Below are 22,748 nucleotides of genomic sequence, written 5' to 3'. Positions count from 1 at the left end.
CACTGTCAGTGGGTTATCACAGAGAAAGTGCTGCACTGTCAGTGGGTTATCACAGGGAAAGTGCTGCACTGTCAGTGGGTTATTACAGGGAAAGTGCTGCACTGTCAGTGAGTTATCACAGAGAAAGTGCTGCACTGTCAGTGGGTTCTCACAGAGAAAGTGCTGCACTGTCAGTGAGTTATCACAGAGAAAGTGCTGCACTATAGGTGGGTTATCACAGAGAAAGTGCTGCACTGTCAGTGGGTTATCACAGAGAAAGTGCTGCACTGTCAGCAGGTTATCTCAGAGAAAGTGCCGCACTGTCAGTGTGTTATCACGGAGAAAGTGCTGCACTGTCAGTGAGTTATCACAGAGAAAGTACTGCACTGTCAGAGGGTTATCACAGAGAAAGTACTGCACTGTCGGTGGGTTATCACAGAGAAAGTGTTGCACTGTCAGTGGGTTATCACAGGGAAAGTGCTGCACTGTCAGTGAGTTATCACAGAGAAAGTGCTGCTCTGTCAGTGAGTTATCACAGAGAGAGTGCTGCACTCTCAGTGGGTTATCACAGAGAAAGTGCTGCACTGTCAGTGAGTTATCACAGGGAAAGTACTGCACTGTCGGTGGGTTATCACAGAGAAAGTGCTGCACTGACAGTGGGTTATCCCAGGGAAAGTGCTGCACTGTCAGTGAGTTATCACAGAGAAAGTGCTGCACAGTCAGTGGGTTATCACAGAGAAAGTACTGCACTGTCGGTGGGTTATCACAGAGAATGTGCTGCACTGTCAGTGGGTTATCACAGAGAAAGTACTGCACTGTCAGAGGGTTATCACAGAGAAAGTACTGCACTGTCGGTGGGTTATCACAGAGAAAGTGTTGCACTGTCAGTGAGTTATCACAGAGAAAGTGCTGCACTGTCAGTGAGTTATCACAGAGAAAGTGCTGCACTGTCAGTGGTTTATCACAGAGAAAGTACTGCACAGTCAGAGGGTTATCACAGAGAAAGTACTGCACTGTCCCTGGGTTATCACAGAGAAAGTGTTGCACTGTCAGTGAGTTATCACAGAGAAAGTGCTGCACTGTCAGTGAGTTATCACAGAGAAAGTGCTGCACTGTCGGTGGGTTATCACAGAGAAATGCTGCACTGTCAGTGGGTTATCACAGGGAAAGTGCTGCACTGTCAGTGAGTTATCACAGAGAAAGTGCTGCACTGTCAGCAGGTTATCTCAGAGAAAGTGCTGCACTGTCAGTGGGTTATGACAGAGAAAGTGCTGCACTGACAGTGGGTTATCACAGGGAAAGTGCTGCACTGTCAGTGGGTTATCACAGAGAAAGTGCTGCACTCTCGGTGGGTTATCCCGGTGAAAGTGCTGCACTGTCAGTGGGTTATCACAGAGAAAGTGCTGCACTGTCAGTGGGTTATCACAGGGAAAGTGCTGCACTGTCAGTGGGTTATCACACAGAAAGTGAAACACTGTCAGTGAGTTATCACAGAGAAAGTGCTGCACTGTCAGTGGGTTATCACTGAGAAAGTGCTGCACTGTCAGTGAGTTATAACAGAGAAAGTGCTGCACTGACAGTGGGTTATCACAGAGAAAGTGCTGCACTGTCAGTGAGTTATCACAGAGAAAGTGCTGCACTGTCAGTGGGTTATCACAGAGAAAGTGCTGCACTGTCGGTGGCTTATCACAGGGAAAGTGTTACACTGTCAGTGGGTTATCACAGAGAAAGTGCTGCACTGTCGGTGGGTTATCACAGAGAAAGTGCTGCACTCTCAGTGAGTTATCACAGAGAAAGTGCTGCACTGTCAGTGGGTTATCACAGAGAAAGTGCTGCGTTGTCAGTGAGTTATCACAGAGAAAGTGCTGCACTGTCAGTGGGTTATCACAGAGAAAGTGCTGCACTGTCGGTGGGTTATCACAGGGAAAGTGCTGCACTGTCAGTGGGTTATCACAGAGAAAGTGCTGCACTGTCAGTGGGTTATCACAGGGAAAGTGCTGCACTGTCAGTGAGTTATCACAGAGAAAGTGCTGCACTGTCAGTGAGTTATCACAGAGAAAGTGCTGCACTGTCAGTGGGTTATCACAGAGAAAGTACTGCACTGTCAGAGGGTTATCACAGAGAAAGTACTGCACTGTCGGTGGGTTATGACAGAGAAAGTGCTGCACTGACAGTGGGTTATCACAGGGAAAGTGCTGCACTGTCAGTGGGTTATCACAGAGAAAGTGCTGCACTGTCAGTGAGTTATCACAGAGAAAGTGCTGCACTGTCAGTGGGTTATCACAGAGAAAGTACTGCACTGTCAACAGGTTATCTCAGAGAAAGTGCTGCACTGACAGTGGGTTATGACAGAGAAAGTGCTGCACTGACAGTGGGTTATCACAGGGAAAGTGCTGCACTGTCAGTGGGTTATCACAGAGAAAGTGCTGCACTGTCGGTGAGTTATCACAGAGAAAGTGCTGCACTGACAGTGGGTTATCAGTGAGAAAGTGCTGCACTGTCAGTGAGTTATCACAGAGAAAGTGCTGCACTGTCGGTGGCTTATCACAGGGAAAGTGTTACACTGTCAGTGGGTTATCACAGAGAAAGTGCTGCACTGTCAGTGGGTTATCACAGAGAAAGTGCTGCACTGTCAGTGAGTTATCACAGAGAAAGTGCTGCACTGACAGTGGGTTATCACAGAGAAAGTGCTGCACTGTCAGTGAGTTATCACAGAGAAAGTGCTGCACTGTCAGTGGGTTATCACAGAGAAAGTGCTGCACTGTCGGTGGCTTATCACAGGGAAAGTGTTACACTGTCAGTGGGTTATCACAGAGAAAGTGCTGCACTGTCGGTGGGTTATCACAGAGAAAGTGCTGCACTCTCAGTGAGTTATCACAGAGAAAGTGCTGCACTGTCAGTGGGTTATCACAGAGAAAGTGCTGCGTTGTCAGTGAGTTATCACAGAGAAAGTGCTGCACTGTCAGTGGGTTATCACAGAGAAAGTGCTGCACTGTCGGTGGGTTATCACAGGGAAAGTGCTGCACTGTCAGTGGGTTATCACAGAGAAAGTGCTGCACTGTCAGTGGGTTATCACAGGGAAAGTGCTGCACTGTCAGTGAGTTATCACAGAGAAAGTGCTGCACTGTCAGTGAGTTATCACAGAGAAAGTGCTGCACTGTCAGTGGGTTATCACAGAGAAAGTACTGCACTGTCAGAGGGTTATCACAGAGAAAGTACTGCACTGTCGGTGGGTTATCACAGAGAAAGTGTTGCACTGTCAGTGAGTTATCACAGAGAAAGTGCTGCACTGTCAGTGAGTTATCACAGAGAAAGTGCTGCACTGTCGGTGGGTTATCACAGAGAAAGTGCTGCACTGTCAGTGGGTTATCACAGGGAAAGTGCTGCACTGTCAGTGTGTTATCACAGAGAAAGTGCTGCACAGTCAGTGGGTTACCCCAGGGAAAGTGCTGCACTGTCAGCGGGTTATCACAGTGAAAGTGCTGCACTGTCAGTGAGTTATCACAGAGAAAGTGCTGCACTGCCAGTGGGTTATCTCAGAGAAAGTGCTGCACTGTCAGTGGGTTATGACAGAGAAAGTGCTGCACTGACAGTGGGTTATCACAGGGAAAGGGCTGCACTGTCAGTGGGTTATCACAGAGAAAGTGCTGCACTGTCAGTGGGTTATCACAGGGAAAGTGCTGCACTGTCAGTGGGTTATCACAGGGAAAGTGCTGCACTGTCAGTGAGTTATCACAGAGAAAGTGCTGCACTGTCAGTGGGTTCTCACAGAGAAAGTGCTGCACTGTCAGTGAGTTATCACAGAGAAAGTGCTGCACTATAGGTGGGTTATCACAGAGAAAGTGCTGCACTGTCAGTGGGTTATGACAGAGAAAGTGCTGCACTGACAGTGGGTTATCACAGGGAAAGGGCTGCACTGTCAGTGGGTTATCACAGAGAAAGTGCTGCACTGTCAGTGGGTTATCACAGGGAAAGTGCTGCACTTTTAGTGGGTTATCACAGGGAAAGTGCTGCACTGTCAGTCAGTTATCACAGAGAAAGTGCTGCACTGTCAGTGGGTTCTCACAGAGAAAGTGCTGCACTGTCAGTGAGTTATCACAGAGAAAGTGCTGCACTATAGGTGGGTTATCACAGAGAAAGTAATGCACTGTCGGTGGGTTATCACAGAGAAAGTGTTGCACTGTCAGTGAGTTATCACAGAGAAACTGCTGCACTGTCAGTGAGTTATCACAGAGAAAGTGCTGCACTGTCAGTGGGTTATCACAGAGAAAGTACTGCACTGTCAGAGGGTTATCACAGAGAAAGTACTGCACTGTCTGTGGGTTATCACAGAGAAAGTGTTGCACTGTCAGTGAGTTATCACAGAGAAAGTGCTGCACTGTCAGTGAGTTATCACAGAGAAAGTGCTGCACTGTCGGTGGGTTATCACAGAGAAATGCTGCACTGTCAGTGGGTTATCACAGGGAAAGTGCTGCACTGTCAGTGAGTTATCACAGAGAAAGTGCTGCACTGTCAGCAGGTTATCTCAGAGAAAGTGCTGCACTGTCAGTGGGTTATGACAGAGAAAGTGCTGCACTGACAGTGGGTTATCACAGGGAAAGTGCTGCACTGTCAGTGGGTTATCACAGAGAAAGTGCTGCACTGTCGGTGGGTTATCCCGGTGAAAGTGCGGCACTGTCAGTGGGTTATCACAGAGAAAGTGCTGCACTGTCAGTGGGTTATCACAGGGAAAGTGCTGCACTGTCAGTGGGTTATCACACAGAAAGTGAAACACTGTCAGTGAGTTATCACAGAGAAAGTGCTGCACTGTCAGTGGGTTATCACAGAGAAAGTGCTGCACTGTCAGTGAGTTATAACAGAGAAAGTGCTGCACTGACAGTGGGTTATCACAGAGAAAGTGCTGCACTGTCAGTGAGTTATCACAGAGAAAGTGCTGCACTGTCAGTGGGTTATCACAGAGAAAGTGCTGCACTGTCGGTGGCTTATCACAGGGAAAGTGTTACACTGTCAGTGGGTTATCACAGAGAAAGTGCTGCACTGTCGGTGGGTTATAACAGAGAAAGTGCTGCACTCTCAGTGAGTTATCACAGAGAAAGTGCTGCACTGTCAGTGGGTTATCACAGAGAAAGTGCTGCGTTGTCAGTGAGTTATCACAGAGAAAGTGCTGCACTGTCAGTGGGTTATCACAGAGAAAGTGCTGCACTGTCGGTGGGTTATCACAGGGAAAGTGCTGCACTGTCAGTGGGTTATCAGAGAGAAAGTGCTGCACTGTCAGTGGGTTATCACAGGGAAAGTGCTGCACTGTCAGTGAGTTATCACAGAGAAAGTGCTGCACTGTCAGTGAGTTATCACAGAGAAAGTGCTGCACTGTCAGTGGGTTATCACAGAGAAAGTACTGCACTGTCAGAGGGTTATCACAGAGAAAGTACTGCACTGTCGGTGGGTTATGACAGAGAAAGTGCTGCACTGACAGTGGGTTATCACAGGGAAAGTGCTGCACTGTCAGTGAGTTATCACAGAGAAAGTGCTGCACTGTCAGTGAGTTATCACAGAGAAAGTGCTGCACTGTCAGTGGGTTATCACAGAGAAAGTACTGCACTGTCAGCAGGTTATCTCAGAGAAAGTGCTGCACTGACAGTGGGTTATGACAGAGAAAGTGCTGCACTGACAGTGGGTTATCACAGGGAAAGTGCTGCACTGTCAGTGGGTTATCACAGAGAAAGTGCTGCACTGTCAGTGAGTTATCACAGAGAAAGTGCTGCACTGACAGTGGGTTATCACTGAGAAAGTGCTGCACTGTCAGTGAGTTATCACAGAGAAAGTGCTGCACTGTCGGTGGCTTATCACAGGGAAAGTGTTACACTGTCAGTGGGTTATCACAGAGAAAGTGCTGCACTGTCGGTGGGTTATCACAGGGAAAGTGCTGCACTGTCGGTGGGTTATCACAGAGAAAGTGCTGCACTGTCAGCGGGTTATCATAGTGAATGTGCTGCACTGTCGGTGTGTTATCACGGAGAAAGTGCTGCACTGTCAGTGGGTTATCACAGGGAAAGTGCTGCACTGTCGGTGTGTTATCACAGGGAAAGTGCTGCACTGTCGGTGTGTTATCACAGGGAAAGTGCTGCACTGTCGGTGTGTTATCACAGGGAGTGTGCTGCACTGTCGGTGTGTTATCGCAGGGAAAGTGCTGCACTGTCGGTGTGTTATCACAGGGAGTGTGCTGCACTGTCGGTGTGTTATCGCAGGGAAAGTGTTGCACTGTCTTTGGGTTATCACAGAGAAAGTGCTGCACTGTCAGTGGGTTATCACAGGGAAAGTGCTGCACTGTCAGTGAGTTATCACAGAGAAAGTGCTGCACTGTCAGTGAGTTATCACAGAGAAAGTGCTGCACTGTCAGTGGGTTATCACAGAGAAAGTACTGCACTGTCAGAGGGTTATCACAGAGAAAGTACTGCACTGTCGGTGGGTTATCACAGAGAAACTGCTGCACTGTCAGTGGATTACCCCAGGGAAAGTGCTGTACTGTCAGTGAGTTATCACAGAGAAAGTGCTGCACAGTCAGTGGGTTACCCCAGGGAAAGTGCTGCACTGTCAGCGGGTTATCACAGAGAAAGTGCTGCACTGTCAGTGGGTTATCACAGAGAAAGTACTGCACTGTCAGAGGGTTATCACAGAGAAAGTACTGCACTGTCGGTGTGTTATCGCAGGGAAAGTGCTGCACTGTCTTTGGGTTATCACCGAGAAAGTGCTGCACTCTCAGTGGGTTATCACAGGGAAAGTGCTGCACTGTCAGTGAGTTATCACAGAGAAAGTGCTGCACTGTCAGTGAGTTATCACAGAGAAAGTGCTGCACTGTCAGTGGGTTATCACAGAGAAAGTACTGCACTGTCAGAGGGTTATCACAGAGAAAGTACTGCACTGTCGGTGGGTTATCACAGAGAAAGTGCTGCACTGACAGTGGGTTATCACAGGGAAAGTTCTGCACTGTCAGTGGGTTATCACAGAGAAAGTGCTGCACTGTCGGTGGGTTATCCCAGTGAAAGTGCTGCACTGTCGGTGGGTTATCACAGAGAAAGTGCTGCACTGTCATTGAGTTATCACAGAGAAAGTGCTGCACTCTCAGTGGTTTATCACAGAGAAAGTGCTGCACTGTCAGTGAGTTATCACAGAGAAAGTGCTGCACTGTCAGTGGGTTATCACAGAGAAAGTGCTGCACTGTCGGTGGGTTATCACAGGGAAAGTGCTGCACTGTCAGTGGGTGATCACAGAGAAAGTGCTGCACTGTCAGTGGGTTATCACAGGGAAAGTGCTGCACTTTGAGTGGGTTATCACAGGGAAAGTGCTGCACTGTCAGTGAGTTATCACAGAGAAAGTGCTGCACTGTCAGTGGGTTATCACAGAGAAAGTGCTGCACTGTCAGTGAGTTATCACAGAGAAAGTGCTGCACTATAGGTGGGTTATCACAGAGAAAGTGCTGCACTGTCAGTGGGTTATCACAGAGAAAGTACTGCACTGTCAGAGGGTTATCACAGAGAAAGTACTGCACTGTCAGTGGGTTATCCCAGGGAAAGTGCTGCACTGTCAGTGAGTTATCACAGAGAAAGTGCTGCACTGACAGTGGGTTATCACAGAGAAAGTGCTGCACTGTCAGTGGGTTATCTCAGAGAAAGTGCTGCACTGTAAGTGGGTTATGACAGAGAAAGTGCTGCACTGTCAGTGGGTTATCACAGAGAAAGTGCTGCACTGACAGTGGGTTATCACAGAGAAAGTGCTGCACTGTCAGCAGGTTATCTCAGAGAAAGTGCTGCACTGACAGTGGGTTATGACAGAGAAAGTGCTGCACTGACAGTGGGTTATCACAGGGAAAGTGCTGCACTGTCAGTGAGTTATCACAGAGAAAGTGCTGCACTGTCGGTGGGTTATCCCGGTGAAAGTGCTGCACTGTCAGTGAGTTATCACAGAGAAAGTGCTGCACTGTCAGTGGGTTATCCCAGGGAAAGTGCTGCACTGTCAGTGAGTTATCACAGAGAAAGTGCTGCACAGTCAGTGGGTTACCCCAGGGAATGTGCTGCACTGTCAGCGGGTTATCACAGAGAAAGTGCTGCACTGTCAGTGAGTTATCACAGAGAAAGTGCTGCACTGACAGTCGGTTATCACAGAGAAAGTGCTGCACTGTCAGCAGGTTATCTCAGAGAAAGTGCTGCACTGTCAGTGGGTTATGACAGAGAAAGTGCTGCACTGACAGTGGGTTATCACAGGGAACGTGCTGCACTGTCAGTGTGTTATAACAGAGAAAGTGCTGCACTGTCGGTGGGTTATCCCGGTGAAAGTGCTGCACTGTCAGTGGGTTATCACAGAGAAAGTGCTGCACTGTCAGTGGGTTATCACAGGGAAAGTGCTGCACTGTCAGTGGGTTATCACACAGAAAGTGAAACACTGTCAGTGAGTTATCACAGAGAAAGTGCTGCACTGACAGTGGGTTATCACAGAGAAAGTGCTGCACTGTCAGTGAGTTATCACAGAGAAAGTGCTGCACTGTCAGTGGGTTATCACAGAGAAAGTGCTGCACTATAGGTGGGTTATCACAGAGAAAGTGCTGCACTGACAGTGGGTTATCACAGAGAAAGTGCTGCACTGTCAGTGAGTTATCACAGAGAAAGTGCTGCACTGTCAGTGGGTTATCACAGAGAAAGTGCTGCACTATAGGTGGGTTATCACAGAGAAAGTGCTGCACTGTCAGTGGGTTATCACAGAGAAAGTACTGCACTGTCAGAGGGTTATCACAGAGAAAGTACTGCACTGTCAGTGGGTTATCCCAGGGAAAGTGCTGCACTGTCAGTGAGTTATCACAGAGAAAGTGCTGCACTGACAGTGGGTTATCTCAGAGAAAGTGCTGCACTGTAAGTGGGTTATGACAGAGAAAGTGCTGCACTGTCAGTGGGTTATCACAGAGAAAGTGCTGCACTGACAGTGGGTTATCACAGAGAAAGTGCTGCACTGTCAGCAGGTTATCTCAGAGAAAGTGCTGCACTGACAGTGGGTTATGACAGAGAAAGTGCTGCACTGACAGTGGGTTATCACAGGGAAAGTGCTGCACTGTCAGTGGGTTATCACAGAGAAAGTGCTGCACTGTCGGTGGGTTATCCCGGTGAAAGTGCTGCACTGTCAGTGAGTTATCACAGAGAAAGTGCTGCACTGTCAGTGGGTTATCCCAGGGAAAGTGCTGCACTGTCAGTGAGTTATCACAGAGAAAGTGCTGCACAGTCAGTGAGTTACCCCAGGGAATGTGCTGCACTGTCAGCGGGTTATCACAGAGAAAGTGCTGCACTGTCAGTGAGTTATCACAGAGAAAGTGCTGCACTGACAGTCGGTTATCACAGAGAAAGTGCTGCACTGTCAGCAGGTTATCTCAGAGAAAGTGCTGCACTGTCAGTGGGTTATGACAGAGAAAGTGCTGCACTGACAGTGGGTTATCACAGGGAACGTGCTGCACTGTCAGTGTGTTATAACAGAGAAAGTGCTGCACTGTCGGTGGGTTATCCCGGTGAAAGTGCTGCACTGTCAGTGGGTTATCACAGAGAAAGTGCTGCACTGTCAGTGGGTTATCACAGGGAAAGTGCTGCACTGTCAGTGGGTTATCACACAGACAGTGAAACACTGTCAGTGAGTTATCACAGAGAAAGTGCTGCACTGCCAGTGGGTTATCACAGAGAAAGTGCTGCACTGTCAGTGAGTTATCACAGAGAAAGTGCTGCACTGACAGTGGGTTATCACAGAGAAAGTGCTGCACTGTCAGTGAGTTATCACAGAGAAAGTGCTGCACTGTCAGTGGGTTATCACAGAGAAAGTGCTGCACTGTCGGTGGCTTATCACAGGGAAAGTGTTACACTGTCAGTGGGTTATCACAGAGAAAGTGCTGCACTGTCGGTGGGTTATCACAGAGAAAGTGCTGCACTCTCAGTGAGTTATCACAGAGAAAGTGCTGCACTGTCAGTGGGTTATCACAGAGTAAGTGCTGCGTTGTCAGTGAGTTATCAATGAGAAAGTACTGCACTGTCAGTGCGTTATCACAGAGAAAGTGCTGCACTGTCGGTGGGTTATCACAGGGAAAGTGCTGCACTGTCAGTGGGTTATCACAAGGAAAGTGCTGCACTGTCAGTGGGTTATCACAGGGAAAGTGCTGCACTGTCAGTGAGTTATCACAGAGAAAGTGCTGCACTGTCAGTGAGTTATCACAGAGAAAGTGCTGCACTGTCAGTGGGTTATCACAGAGAAAGTACTGCACTGTCAGAGGGTTATCACAGAGAAAGTACTGCACTGTCGGTGGGTTATCACAGAGAAAGTGTTGCACTGTCAGTGAGTTATCACAGAGAAAGTGCTGCACTGTCAGTGAGTTATCACAGAGAAAGTGCTGCACTGTCGGTGGGTATCACAGAGAAAGTGCTGCACTGTCAGTGGGTTATCACAGGGAAAGTGCTGCACTGTCAGTGTGTTATCACAGAGAAAGTGCTGCACAGTCAGTGGGTTACCCCAGGGAAAGTGCTGCACTGTCAGCGGGTTATCACAGAGAAAGTGCTGCACTGTCAGTGAGTTATCACAGAAAAGTGCTGCACTGCCAGTGGGTTATCTCAGAGAAAGTGCTGCACTGTCAGTGGGTTATGACAGAGAAAGTGCTGCACTGACAGTGGGTTATCACAGGGAAAGGGCTGCACTGTCAGTGGGTTATCACAGAGAAAGTGCTGCACTGACAGTGGGTTATCACAGGGAAAGTGCTGCACTTTTAGTGGGTTATCACAGGGAAAGTGCTGCACTGTCAGTGAGTTATCACAGAGAAAGTGCTGCACTGTCAGTGGGTTATCACAGAGAAAGTGCTGCACTGTCAGTGAGTTATCACAGAGAAAGTGCTGCACTATAGGTGGGTTATCACAGAGAAAGTGCTGCACTGTCAGTGGGTTATCACAGAGAAAGTGCTGCACTGTCAGCAGTTTATCTCAGAGAAAGTGCCGCACTGTCAGTGTGTTATCACGGAGAAAGTGCTGCACTGTCAGTGAGTTATCACAGAGAAAGTACTGCACTGTCAGAGGGTTATCACAGAGAAAGTACTGCACTGTCGGTGGGTTATCACAGAGAAAGTGTTGCACTGTCAGTGGGTTATTACAGGGAAAGTGCTGCACTGTCAGTGAGTTATCACAGAGAAAGTTCTGCTCTGTCAGTGAGTTATCACAGAGAAAGTGCTGCACTGTCAGTGGGTTATCACAGAGAAAGTGCTGCACTGTCAGTGAGTTATCACAGGGAAAGTACTGCACTGTCGGTGGGTTATCACAGAGAAAGTGCTGCACTGACAGTGGGTTATCCCAGGGAAAGTGCTGCACTGTCAGTGAGTTATCACAGAGAAAGTGCTGCACAGTCAGTGGGTTACCCCAGGGAAAGTGTAGCACTGTCAGCGGGTTATCACAGAGAAAGTGCTGCACTGTCAGTGAGTTATCACAGGGAAAGTACTGCACTGTCGGTGGGTTATCACAGAGAAAGTGCTGCACTGACAGTGGGTTATCCCAGGGAAAGTGCTGCACTGTCAGTGAGTTATCACAGAGAAAGTGCTGCACAGTCAGTTGATTATCACAGAGAAAGTACTGCACTGTCGGTGGGTTATCACAGAGAATGTGCTGCACTGTCAGTGGGTTATCACAGAGAAAGTACTGCACTGTCAGAGGGTTATCACAGAGAAGGTACTGCACTGTCGGTGGGTTATCACAGAGAAAGTGTTGCACTGTCAGTGAGTTATCACAGAGAAAGTGCTGCACTGTCAGTGAGTTATGACAGAGAAAGTGCTGCACTGTCAGTGGGTTATCACAGAGAAAGTACTGCACTGTCAGAGGGTTATCACAGAGAAAGTACTGCACTGTCGGTGGGTTATCACAGAGAAAGTGTTGTACTGTCAGTGAGTTATCACAGAGAAAGTGCTGCACTGTCAGTGAGTTATCACAGAGAAAGTGCTGCACTGTCGGTGGGTTATCACAGAGAAAGTGCTGCACTGTCAGTGGGTTATCACAGGGAAAGTGCTGCACTGTCAGTGAGTTATCACAGAGAAAGTGCTGCACTGTCAGCAGGTTATCTCAGAGAAAGTGCTGCACTGTCAGTGGGTTATGACAGAGAAAGTGCTGCACTGACAGTGGGTTATCACAGGGAAAGTGCTGCACTGTCAGTGGGTTATCACAGAGAAAGTGCTGCACTGTCGGTGGCTTATCCCGGTGAAAGTGCTGCACTGTCAGTGGGTTATCACAGAGAAAGTGCTGCACTGTCAGTGTGTTATCACAGGGAAAGTGCTGCACTGTCAGTGGGTTATCACACAGAAAGTGAAACACTGTCAGTGAGTTATCACAGAGAAAGTGCTGCACTGTCAGTGGGTTATCACAGAGAAAGTGCTGCACTGTCAGTGAGTTATAACAGAGAAAGTGCTGCACTGACAGTGGGTTATCACAGAGAAAGTGCTGCACTGTCAGTGAGTTATCACAGAGAAAGTGCTGCACTGTCAGTGGGTTATCACAGAGAAAGTGCTGCGCTGTCGGTGGCTTATCACAGGGAAAGTGTTACACTGTCAGTGGGTTATCACAGAGAAAGTGCTGCACTGTCGGTGGGTTATCACAGAGAAAGTGCTGCACTCTCAGTGAGTTATCACAGAGAAAGTGCTGCACTGTCAGTGGGTTATCACAGAGAAAGTGCTGCGTTGTCAGTGAGTTATCACAGAGAAAGTGCTGCACTGTCAGAGGGTTATCACAGAGAAAGTACTGCACTGTCGGTGGGTTATCACAGAGAAAGTGTTGTACTGTCAGTGAGTTATCACAGAGAAAGTGCTGCACTGTCAGTGAGTTATCACAGAGAAAGTGCTGCACTGTCGGTGGGTTATCACAGAGAAAGTGCTGCACTGTCAGTGGGTTATCACAGGGAAAGTGCTGCACTGTCAGTGAGTTATCACAGAGAAAGTGCTGCACTGTCAGCAGGTTATCTCAGAGAAAGTGCTGCACTGTCAGTGGGTTATGACAGAGAAAGTGCTGCACTGACAGTGGGTTATCACAGGGAAAGTGCTGCACTGTCAGTGGGTTATCACAGAGAAAGTGCTGCACTGTCGGTGGCTTATCCCGGTGAAAGTGCTGCACTGTCAGTGGGTTATCACAGAGAAAGTGCTGCACTGTCAGTGTGTTATCACAGGGAAAGTGCTGCACTGTCAGTGGGTTATCACACAGAAAGTGAAACACTGTCAGTGAGTTATCACAGAGAAAGTGCTGCACTGTCAGTGGGTTATCACAGAGAAAGTGCTGCACTGTCAGTGAGTTATAACAGAGAAAGTGCTGCACTGACAGTGGGTTATCACAGAGAAAGTGCTGCACTGTCAGTGAGTTATCACAGAGAAAGTGCTGCACTGTCAGTGGGTTATCACAGAGAAAGTGCTGCGCTGTCGGTGGCTTATCACAGGGAAAGTGTTACACTGTCAGTGGGTTATCACAGAGAAAGTGCTGCACTGTCGGTGGGTTATCACAGAGAAAGTGCTGCACTCTCAGTGAGTTATCACAGAGAAAGTGCTGCACTGTCAGTGGGTTATCACAGAGAAAGTGCTGCGTTGTCAGTGAGTTATCACAGAGAAAGTGCTGCACTGTCTGTGGGTTATCACAGAGAAAGTGCTGCACTGTCAGTGGGTTATCACAGAGAAAGTGCTGCACTGTCGGTGGGTTATCACAGGGAAAGTGCTGCACTGTCAGTGGGTTATCACAGAGAAAGTGCTGCACTGTCAGTGGGTTATCACAGGGAAAGTGCTGCACTGTCAGTGAGTTATCACAGAGAAAGTGCTGCACTGTCAGTGAGTTATCACAGGGAAAGTGCTGCACTGTCAGTGGGTTATCACAGAGAAAGTACTGCACTGTCAGAGGGTTATCACAGAGAAAGTACTGCACTGTCGGTGGGTTATCACAGAGAAAGTGTTGCACTGTCAGTGAGTTATCACAGAGAAAGTGCTGCACTGTCAGTGAGTTATCACAGAGAAAGTGCTGCACTGTCGGTGGGTTATCACAGAGAAAGTGCTGCACTGACAGTGGGTTATCACAGGGAAAGTGCTGCACTGTCAGTGTGTTATCACAGAGAAAGTGCTGCACAGTCAGTGGGTTACCCTAGGGAAAGTGCTGCACTGTCAGCGGGTTATCACAGAGAAAGTGCTGCACTGTCAGTGAGTTATCACAGAGAAAGTGCTGCACTGCCAGTGGGTTATCTCAGAGAAAGTGCTGCACTGTCAGTGGGTTATGACAGAGAAAGTGCTGCACTGACAGTGGGTTATCACAGGGAAAGGGCTGCACTGTCAGTGGGTTATCACAGAGAAAGTGCTGCACTGTCGGTGGGTTATCCCGGTGAAAGGGCTGCACTGTCAGTGGGTTATCACAGAGTAAGTGCTGCACTGTCAGTGGGTTATCACAGGGAAAGTGCTGCACATTTAGTGGGTTATCACAGGGAAAGTGCTGCACTGTCAGTGAGTTATCACAGAGAAAGTGCTGCACTGTCAGTGGGTTACCACAGAGAAAGTGCTGCACTGTCAGTGAGTTATCACAGAGAAAGTGCTGCACTATAGGTGGGTTATCACAGAGAAAGTGCTGCACTTTCAGTGGGTTATCACAGAGAAAGTGCTGCACTGTCAGCAGGTTATCTCAGAGAAAGTGCCGCACTGTCAGTGTGTTATCACGGAGAAAGTGCTGCACTGTCAGTGAGTTATCACAGAGAAAGTACTGCACTGTCAGAGGGTTATCACAGAGAAAGTACTGCACTGTCGGTGGGTTATCACAGAGAAAGTGTTGCACTGTCAGTGGGTTATCACAGGGAAAGTGCTGCACTGTCAGTGAGTTATCACAGAGAAAGTGCTGCACTGTCAGTGAGTTATCACAGAGAAAGTGCTGCACTGTCAGTGGGTTATCACAGAGAAAGTGCTGCACTGACAGTGAGTTATCACAGGGAAAGTACTGCACTGTCGGTGGGTTATCACAGAGAAAGTGCTGCACTGTCAGTGGGTTATCCCAGGGAAAGTGCTGCACTGTCAGTGAGTTATCACAGAGAAAGTGCTGCACAGTCAGTGGGTTACCCCAGGGAAAGTGCTGCACTGTCAGCGGGTTATCACAGAGAAAGTGCTGCACTGTCAGTGGGTTATCACAGAAAAAGTACTGCACTGTCAGAGGGTTATCACAGAGAAAGTACTGCACTGTCGGTGGGTTATCACAGAGAAAGTGTTGCACTGTCAGTGAGTTATCACAGAGAAAGTGCTGCACTGTCAGTGAGTTATCACAGAGAAAGTGCTGCACTGTCAGTGGGTTATCACAGAGAAAGTACTGCACTGTCAGAGGGTTATCACAGAGAAAGTACTGCACTGTCGGTGGGTTATCACAGAGAAAGTGTTGCACTGTCAGTGAGTTATCACAGAGAAAGTGCTGCACTGTCAGTGAGTTATCACAGAGAAAGTGCTGCACTGTCGGTGGGTTATCACAGAGAAAGTGCTGCACTGTCAGTGGGTTATCACAGGGAAAGTGCTGCACTGTCAGTGAGTTATCACAGAGAAAGTGCTGCACAGTCAGTGGGTTACCCCAGGGAAAGTGCTGCACTGTCAGCGGGTTATCACAGAGAAAGTGCTGGAGAGTCAGTGGGTTATCACCGGGAAAGGGCTGCACTGTCAGTGGGTTATCACAGAGAAAGTGCTGCACTGTCGGTGGTTTATCACGGTGAAAGTGCTGCACTGTCGGTGGGTTATCACAGAGAAAGTGCTGCACTGTCATTGAGTTATCACAGAGAAAGTGCTGCACTGTCAGTGGGTTATGACAGAGAAAGTGCTGCACTGTCAGTGAGTTATCACAGAGAAAGTGCTGCACTGTCAGTGGGTTATCACAGAGAAAGTGCTGCACTGTCGGTGGGTTATCACAGGGAAAGTGCTGCACTGTCAGTGGGTTATCACAGAGTAAGTGCTGCACTGTCAGTGGGTTATCACAGGGAAAGTGCTGCACTTTTAGTGGGTTATCACAGGGAAAGTACTGCACTGTCAGTGTGTTATCACAGAGAAAGTGCTGCACTGTCAGTGGGTTATCACAGAGAAAGTGCTGCACTGTCAGTGAGTTATCATAGAGAAAGTGCTGCACTATAGGTGGGTTATCACAGAGAAAGTGCTGCACTGTCAGTGGGTTATCACAGAGAAAGTGCTGCACTGTCAGCAGGTTATCTCAGAGAAAGTGCTGCACTGTCAGTGTGTTATCACGGAGAATGTGCTGCACTGTCAGTGAGTTATCACAGAGAAAGTACTGCACTGTCAGTGGGTTATCACAGAGAAAGTACTGCACTGTCAGAGGGTTATCACAGAGAAAGTACTGCACTGTCGGTGGGTTATCACAGAGAAAGCGCTGCACTGTCAGTGGGTTATCCCAGGGAAAGTGCTGCACTGTCAGCGGGTTATCACAGAGAAAGTGCTGCACTGTCAGTGAGTTATCACAGACAAAATGCTGCACTGACAGTGGGTTATCAAAGAGAAAGTGCTGCACTGTCAGCAGGTTATCTCAGAGAAAGTGCTGCACTGTCAGTGTGTTATCACGGAGAAAGTGCTGCACTGTCAGCGGGTTATCACAGAGAAAGTGCTGCACTGTCAGTGTGTTATCACGGAGAAAGTGCTGCACTGTCAGTGAGTTATCGCAGGGAAAGTGCTGCACTGTCGGTGTGTTATCACAGGGAAAGTGCTGCACTGTCGGTGTGTTATCACAGGGAGTGTGCTGCACTGTCGGTGTGTTATCGCAATGAAAGTGCTGCACTGTCAGTGGGTTATCACAGAGAAATTGCTGCACTGTCTTTGGGTTATCACAGAGAAAGTGCTGCACTGTCAGTGGGTTATCACAGGGAAAGTGCTGCACTGTCAGTGAGTTATCACAGAGAAAGTGCTGCACTGTCAGTGAGTTATCACAGAGAAAGTACTGCACTGTCGGTGGGTTATCACAGCGAAAGTGCTGCACTGTCAGTGGGTTATCACAGAGAAAGTACTGCACTGTCAGAGGGTTATCACAGAGAAAGTACTGCACTGTCGGTGGGTTATCACAGAGAAAGTGCTGCACTGTCAGTGGGTTATCCCAGGGAAAGTGCTGCACTGTCAGTGAGTTATCACAGAGAAAGTGCTGCACAGTCAGTGGGTTACCGCAGGGAAAGTGCTGCACTGTCAGCGGGTTATCACAGAGAAAGTGCTGCACTGTCAGTGAGTTATCACAGAGAAAGTGCTGCACTGACAGTCGGTTATCACAGAGAAAGTGCTGCACTGTCAGCAGGTTATCTCAGAGAAAGTGCTGCACTGTCAGTGAGTTATCACAGAGAAAGTGCTGCACTGTCAGTGGGTTATCACAGGGAAAGTGCTGCACTGTCAGTGGGTTATCACAGAGAAAGTGCTGCACTGTCAGTGAGTTATCACAGAGAAAGTGCTGCACTGTCAGTGGGTTATCACAGAGAAAGTGCTGCACTGTCAGTGAGTTATCACAGAGAAAGTGCTGCACTGACAGTGGGTTATCACAGAGAAAGTGCTGCACTGTCAGTGAGTTATCACAGAGAAAGTGCTGCGCTGTCAGTGGGTTATCACAGAGAAAGTGCTGCACTGTCGGTGGGTTATCACAGGGAAAGTGTTACACTGTCAGTGGGTTATCACAGAGAAAGTGCTGCACTGTCGGTGGGTTATCACAGAGAAAGTGCTGCACTCTCAGTGAGTTATCACAGAGAAAGTGCTGCACTGTCAGTGGGTTATCACCGTGAAAGTGCTGCACTGTCAGTGGGTTATCACAGGGAGAGTGTTGCACTGTCAGTGTGTTATCACAGAGAAAGTGCTGCACTGTCAGTGGGTTATCACAGAGAAAGTGCTGCACTGTCAGTGGGTTATGACAGAGAAAGTGCTGCACTGACAGTGGGTTATCACAGGGAAAGTGCTGCACTGTCAGTGGGTTATGACAGAGAAAGTGCTGCACTGACAGTGGGTTATCACAGGGAAAGTGCTGCACTGTCAGTGGGTTATCACAGAGAAAGTGCTGCACTGTCGGTGGGTTATCCCGGTGAAAGTGCTGCACTGTCAGTGGGTTATCACAGAGAAAGTGCTGCACTGTCAGTGTGTTATCACAGGGAAAGTGCTGCACTGTCAGTGGGTTATCACACAGAAAGTGAAACACTGTCAGTGAGTTATCACAGAGAAAGTGCTGCACTGTCAGTGGGTTATCACAGAGAAAGTGCTGCACTGTCAGTGAGTTATAACAGAGAAAGTGCTGCACTGACAGTGGGTTATCACAGAGAAAGTGCTGCACTGTCAGTGAGTTATCACAGAGAAAGTGCTGCACTCTCAGTGGGTTATCACAGAGAAAGTGCTGCACTGTCGGTGGCTTATCACAGGGAAAGTGTTACACTGTCAGTGGGTTATCACAGAGAAAGTGCTGCACTGTCGGTGGGTTATCACAGAGAAAGTGCTGCACTCTCAGTGAGTTATCACAGAGAAAGTGCTGCACTGTCAGTGGGTTATCACAGAGAAAGTGCTGCGTTGTCAGTGAGTTATCACAGAGAAAGTGCTGCACTGTCAGTGGGTTATCACAGAGAAAGTGCTGCACTGTCGGTGGGTTATCACAGGGAAAGTGCTGCACTGTCAGTGGGTTATCACAGAGAAAGTGCTGCACTGTCAGTGGGTTATCACAGGGAAAGTGCTGCACTGTCAGTGAGTTATCACAGAGAAAGTGGTGCACTGTCAGTGAGTTATCACAGAGAAAGTGCTGCACTGTCAGTGGGTTATCACAGAGAAAGTACTGCACTGTCAGAGGGTTATCACAGAGAAAGTACTGCACTGTCGGTGGGTTATCACAGAGAAAGTGTTGCACTGTCAGTGAGTTATCACAGAGAAAGTGCTGCACTGTCAGTGAGTTATCACAGAGAAAGTGCTGCACTGTCGGTGGGTTATCACAGAGAAAGTGCTGCACTGACAGTGGGTTATCACAGGAAAAGTGCTGCACTGTCAGTGTGTTATCACAGAGAAAGTGCTGCACAGTCAGTGGGTTACCCTAGGGAAAGTGCTGCACTGTCAGCGGGTTATCACAGAGAAAGTGCTGCACTGTCAGTGAGTTATCACAGAGAAAGTGCTGCACTGCCAGTGGGTTATCTCAGAGAAAGTGCTGCACTGTCAGTGGGTTATGACAGAGAAAGTGCTGCACTGACAGTGGGTTATCACAGGGAAAGGGCTGCACTGTCAGTGGGTTATCACAGAGTAAGTGCTGCACTGTCAGTGGGTTATCACAGGGAAAGTGCTGCACATTTAGTGGGTTATCACAGGGAAAGTGCTGCACTGTCAGTGAGTTATCACAGAGAAAGTGCTGCACTGTCAGTGGGTTATCACAGAGAAAGTGCTGCACTGTCAGTGAGTTATCACAGAGAAAGTGCTGCTCTGTCAGTGAGTTATCACAGAGAAAGTGCTGCACTGTCAGTGAGTTATCACAGAGAAAGTGCTGCTCTGTCAGTGAGTTATCACAGAGAAAGTGCTGCACTGTCAGTGGGTTATCACAGAGAAAGTGCTGCACTGTCAGTGAGTTATCACAGGGAAAGTACTGCACTGTCGGTGAGTTATCACAGAGAAAGTGCTGCACTGACAGTGGGTTATCCCAGGGAAAGTGCTGCACTGTCAGTGAGTTATCACAGAGAAAGTGCTGCACAGTCAGTGGGTTACCCCAGGGAAAGTGTAGCACTGTCAGCGGGTTATCACAGAGAAAGTGCTGCACTGTCAGTGGGTTATCACAGATAAAGTACTGCACTGTCAGAGGGTTATCACAGAGAAAGTACTGCACTGTCGGTGGGTTATCACACAGAAAGTGTTGCACTGTCAGTGAGTTATCACAGAGAAAGTGCTGCACTGTCAGTGAGTTATCACAGAGAAAGTGCTGCACTGTCAGTGGGTTATCACAGAGAAAGTACTGCACTGTCAGAGGGTTATCACAGAGAAAGTACTGCCCTGTCGGTGGGTTATCACAGAGAAAGTGTTGCACTGTCAGTGAGTTATCACAGAGAAAGTGCTGCACTGTCAGTGAGTTATCACAGAGAAAGTGCTGCACTGTCGGTGGGTTATCACAGAGAAAGTGCTGCACTGTCAGTGGGTTATCACAGGGAAAGTGCTGCACTGTCAGTGAGTTATCACAGAGAAAGTGCTGCACTGTCAGCAGGTTATCTCAGAGAAAGTGCTGCACTGTCAGTGGGTTATGACAGAGAAAGTACTGCACTGACAGTGGGTTATCACAGGGAAAATGCTGCACGGTCAGTGGGTTATCACAGAGAAAGTGCTGCACTGTCGGTGGGTTATCCCGGTGAAAGTGCTGCACTGTCAGTGGGTTATCACAGAGAAAGTGCTGCACTGTCAGTGGGTTATCACAGGGAAAGTGCTGCACTGTCAGTGGGTTATCACACAGAAAGTGAAACACTGTCAGGGAGTTATCACAGAGAAAGTGCTGCACTGTCAGTGGGTTATCACAGAGAAAGTGCTGCACTGTCAGTGAGTTATCACAGAGAAAGTGCTGCACTATAGGTGGGTTATCACAGAGAAAGTGCTGCACTGTCAGTGGGTTATCACAGAGAAAGTGCTGCACTGTCAGCAGGTTATCTCAGAGAAAGTGCCGCACTGTCAGTGTGTTATCACGGAGAAAGTGCTGCACTGTCAGTGAGTTATCACAGAGAAAGTACTGCACTGTCAGAGGGTTATCACAGAGAAAGTACTGCACTGTCGGTGGGTTATCACAGAGAAAGTGTTGCACTGTCAGTGGGTTATCACAGGGAAAGTGCTGCACTGTCAGTGAGTTATCACAGAGAAAGTGCTGCACTGTCAGTGAGTTATCACAGAGAAAGTGCTGCACTGTCAGTGGGTTATCACAGAGAAAGTGCTGCACTGACAGTGATTTATCACAGGGAAAGTACTGCACTGTCGGTGGGTTATCACAGAGAAAGTGCTGCACTGTCAGTGGGTTATCCCAGGGAAAGTGCTGCACTGTCAGTGAGTTATCACAGAGAAAGTGCTGCACAGTCAGTGGGTTACCCCAGGGAAAGTGCTGCACTGTCAGCGGGTTATCACATAGAAAGTGCTGCACTGTCAGTGGGTTATCACAGAAAAAGTACTGCACTGTCAGAGGGTTATCACAGAGAAAGTACTGCACTGTCGGTGGGTTATCACAGAGAAAGTGTTGCACTGTCAGTGAGTTATCACAGAGAAAGTGCTGCACTGTCAGTGAGTTATCACAGAGAAAGTGCTGCACTGTCAGTGGGTTATCACAGAGAAAGTACTGCACTGTCAGAGGGTTATCACAGAGAAAGTACTGCACTGTCGGTGGGTTATCACAGAGAAAGTGTTGCACTGTCAGTGAGTTATCACAGAGAAAGTGCTGCACTGTCAGTGAGTTATCACAGAGAAAGTGCTGCACTGTCGGTGGGTTATCACAGAGAAAGTGCTGCACTGTCAGTGGGTTATCACAGGGAAAGTGCTGCACTGTCAGTGAGTTATCACAGAGAAAGTGCTGCACAGTCAGTGGGTTACCCCAGGGAAAGTGCTGCACTGTCAGCGGGTTATCACAGAGAAAGTGCTGGACAGTCAGTGGGTTATCACCGGGAAAGGGCTGCACTGTCAGTGGGTTATCACAGAGAAAGTGCTGCACTGTCGGTGGGTTATCACGGTGAAAGTGCTGCACTGTCGGTGGGTTATCACAGAGAAAGTGCTGCACTGTCATTGAGTTATCACAGAGAAAGTGCTGCACTGTCAGTGGGTTATGACAGAGAAAGTGCTGCACTGTCAGTGAGTTATCACAGAGAAAGTGCTGCACTGTCAGTGGGTTATCACAGAGAAAGTGCTGCACTGTCGGTGGGTTATCACAGGGAAAGTGCTGCACTGTCAGTGGGTTTTCACAGAGTAAGTGCTGCACTGTCAGTGGGTTATCACAGGGAAAGTGCTGCACTTTTAGTGGGTTATCACAGGGAAAGTACTGCACTGTCAGTGTGTTATCACAGAGAAAGTGCTGCACTGTCAGTGGGTTATCACAGAGAAAGTGCTGCACTGTCAGTGAGTTATCATAGAGAAAGTGCTGCACTATAGGTGGGTTATCACAGAGAAAGTGCTGCACTGTCAGTGGGTTATCACAGAGAAAGTGCTGCACTGTCAGCAGGTTATCTCAGAGAAAGTGCTGCACTGTCAGTGTGTTATCACGGAGAAAGTGCTGCACTGTCAGTGAGTTATCACAGAGAAAGTACTGCACTGTCAGTGGGTTATCACAGAGAAAGTACTGCACTGTCAGAGGGTTATCACAGAGAAAGTATTGCACTGTCGGTGGGTTATCACAGAGAAAGTGCTGCACTGTCAGTGGGTTATCCCAGGGAAAGTGCTGCACTGTCAGCGGGTTATCACAGAGAAAGTGCTGCACTGTCAGTGAGTTATCACAGACAAAATGCTGCACTGACAGTGGGTTATCAAAGAGAAAGTGCTGCACTGTCAGCAGGTTATCTCAGAGAAAGTGCTGCACTGTCAGTGTGTTATCACGGAGAAAGTGCTGCACTGTCAGCGGGTTATCACAGAGAAAGTGCTGCACTGTCAGTGTGTTATCACGGAGAAAGTGCTGCACTGTCAGTGAGTTATCGCAGGGAAAGTGCTGCACTGTCGGTGTGTTATCACAGGGAAAGTGCTGCACTGTCGGTGTGTTATCACAGGGAGTGTGCTGCACTGTCGGTGTGTT

General features: G+C 48.3%; 1 protein-coding gene across 1 annotated transcript in view; it reads right to left on the bottom strand.

Annotated features, from left to right (window-relative positions):
* The window catches only part of LOC140493952 (myelin-associated glycoprotein-like), a 352,310-nt gene that overhangs the window by 121,051 nt on the left and 208,511 nt on the right, over positions 1–22,748 (bottom strand).

The sequence above is a fragment of the Chiloscyllium punctatum genome, chromosome 23 (genome assembly GCF_047496795.1).
Source record: "Chiloscyllium punctatum isolate Juve2018m chromosome 23, sChiPun1.3, whole genome shotgun sequence".
Lineage (NCBI taxonomy): Eukaryota > Metazoa > Chordata > Chondrichthyes > Orectolobiformes > Hemiscylliidae > Chiloscyllium > Chiloscyllium punctatum.
This window is presented reverse-complemented; position numbering and strand designations above follow the sequence as displayed.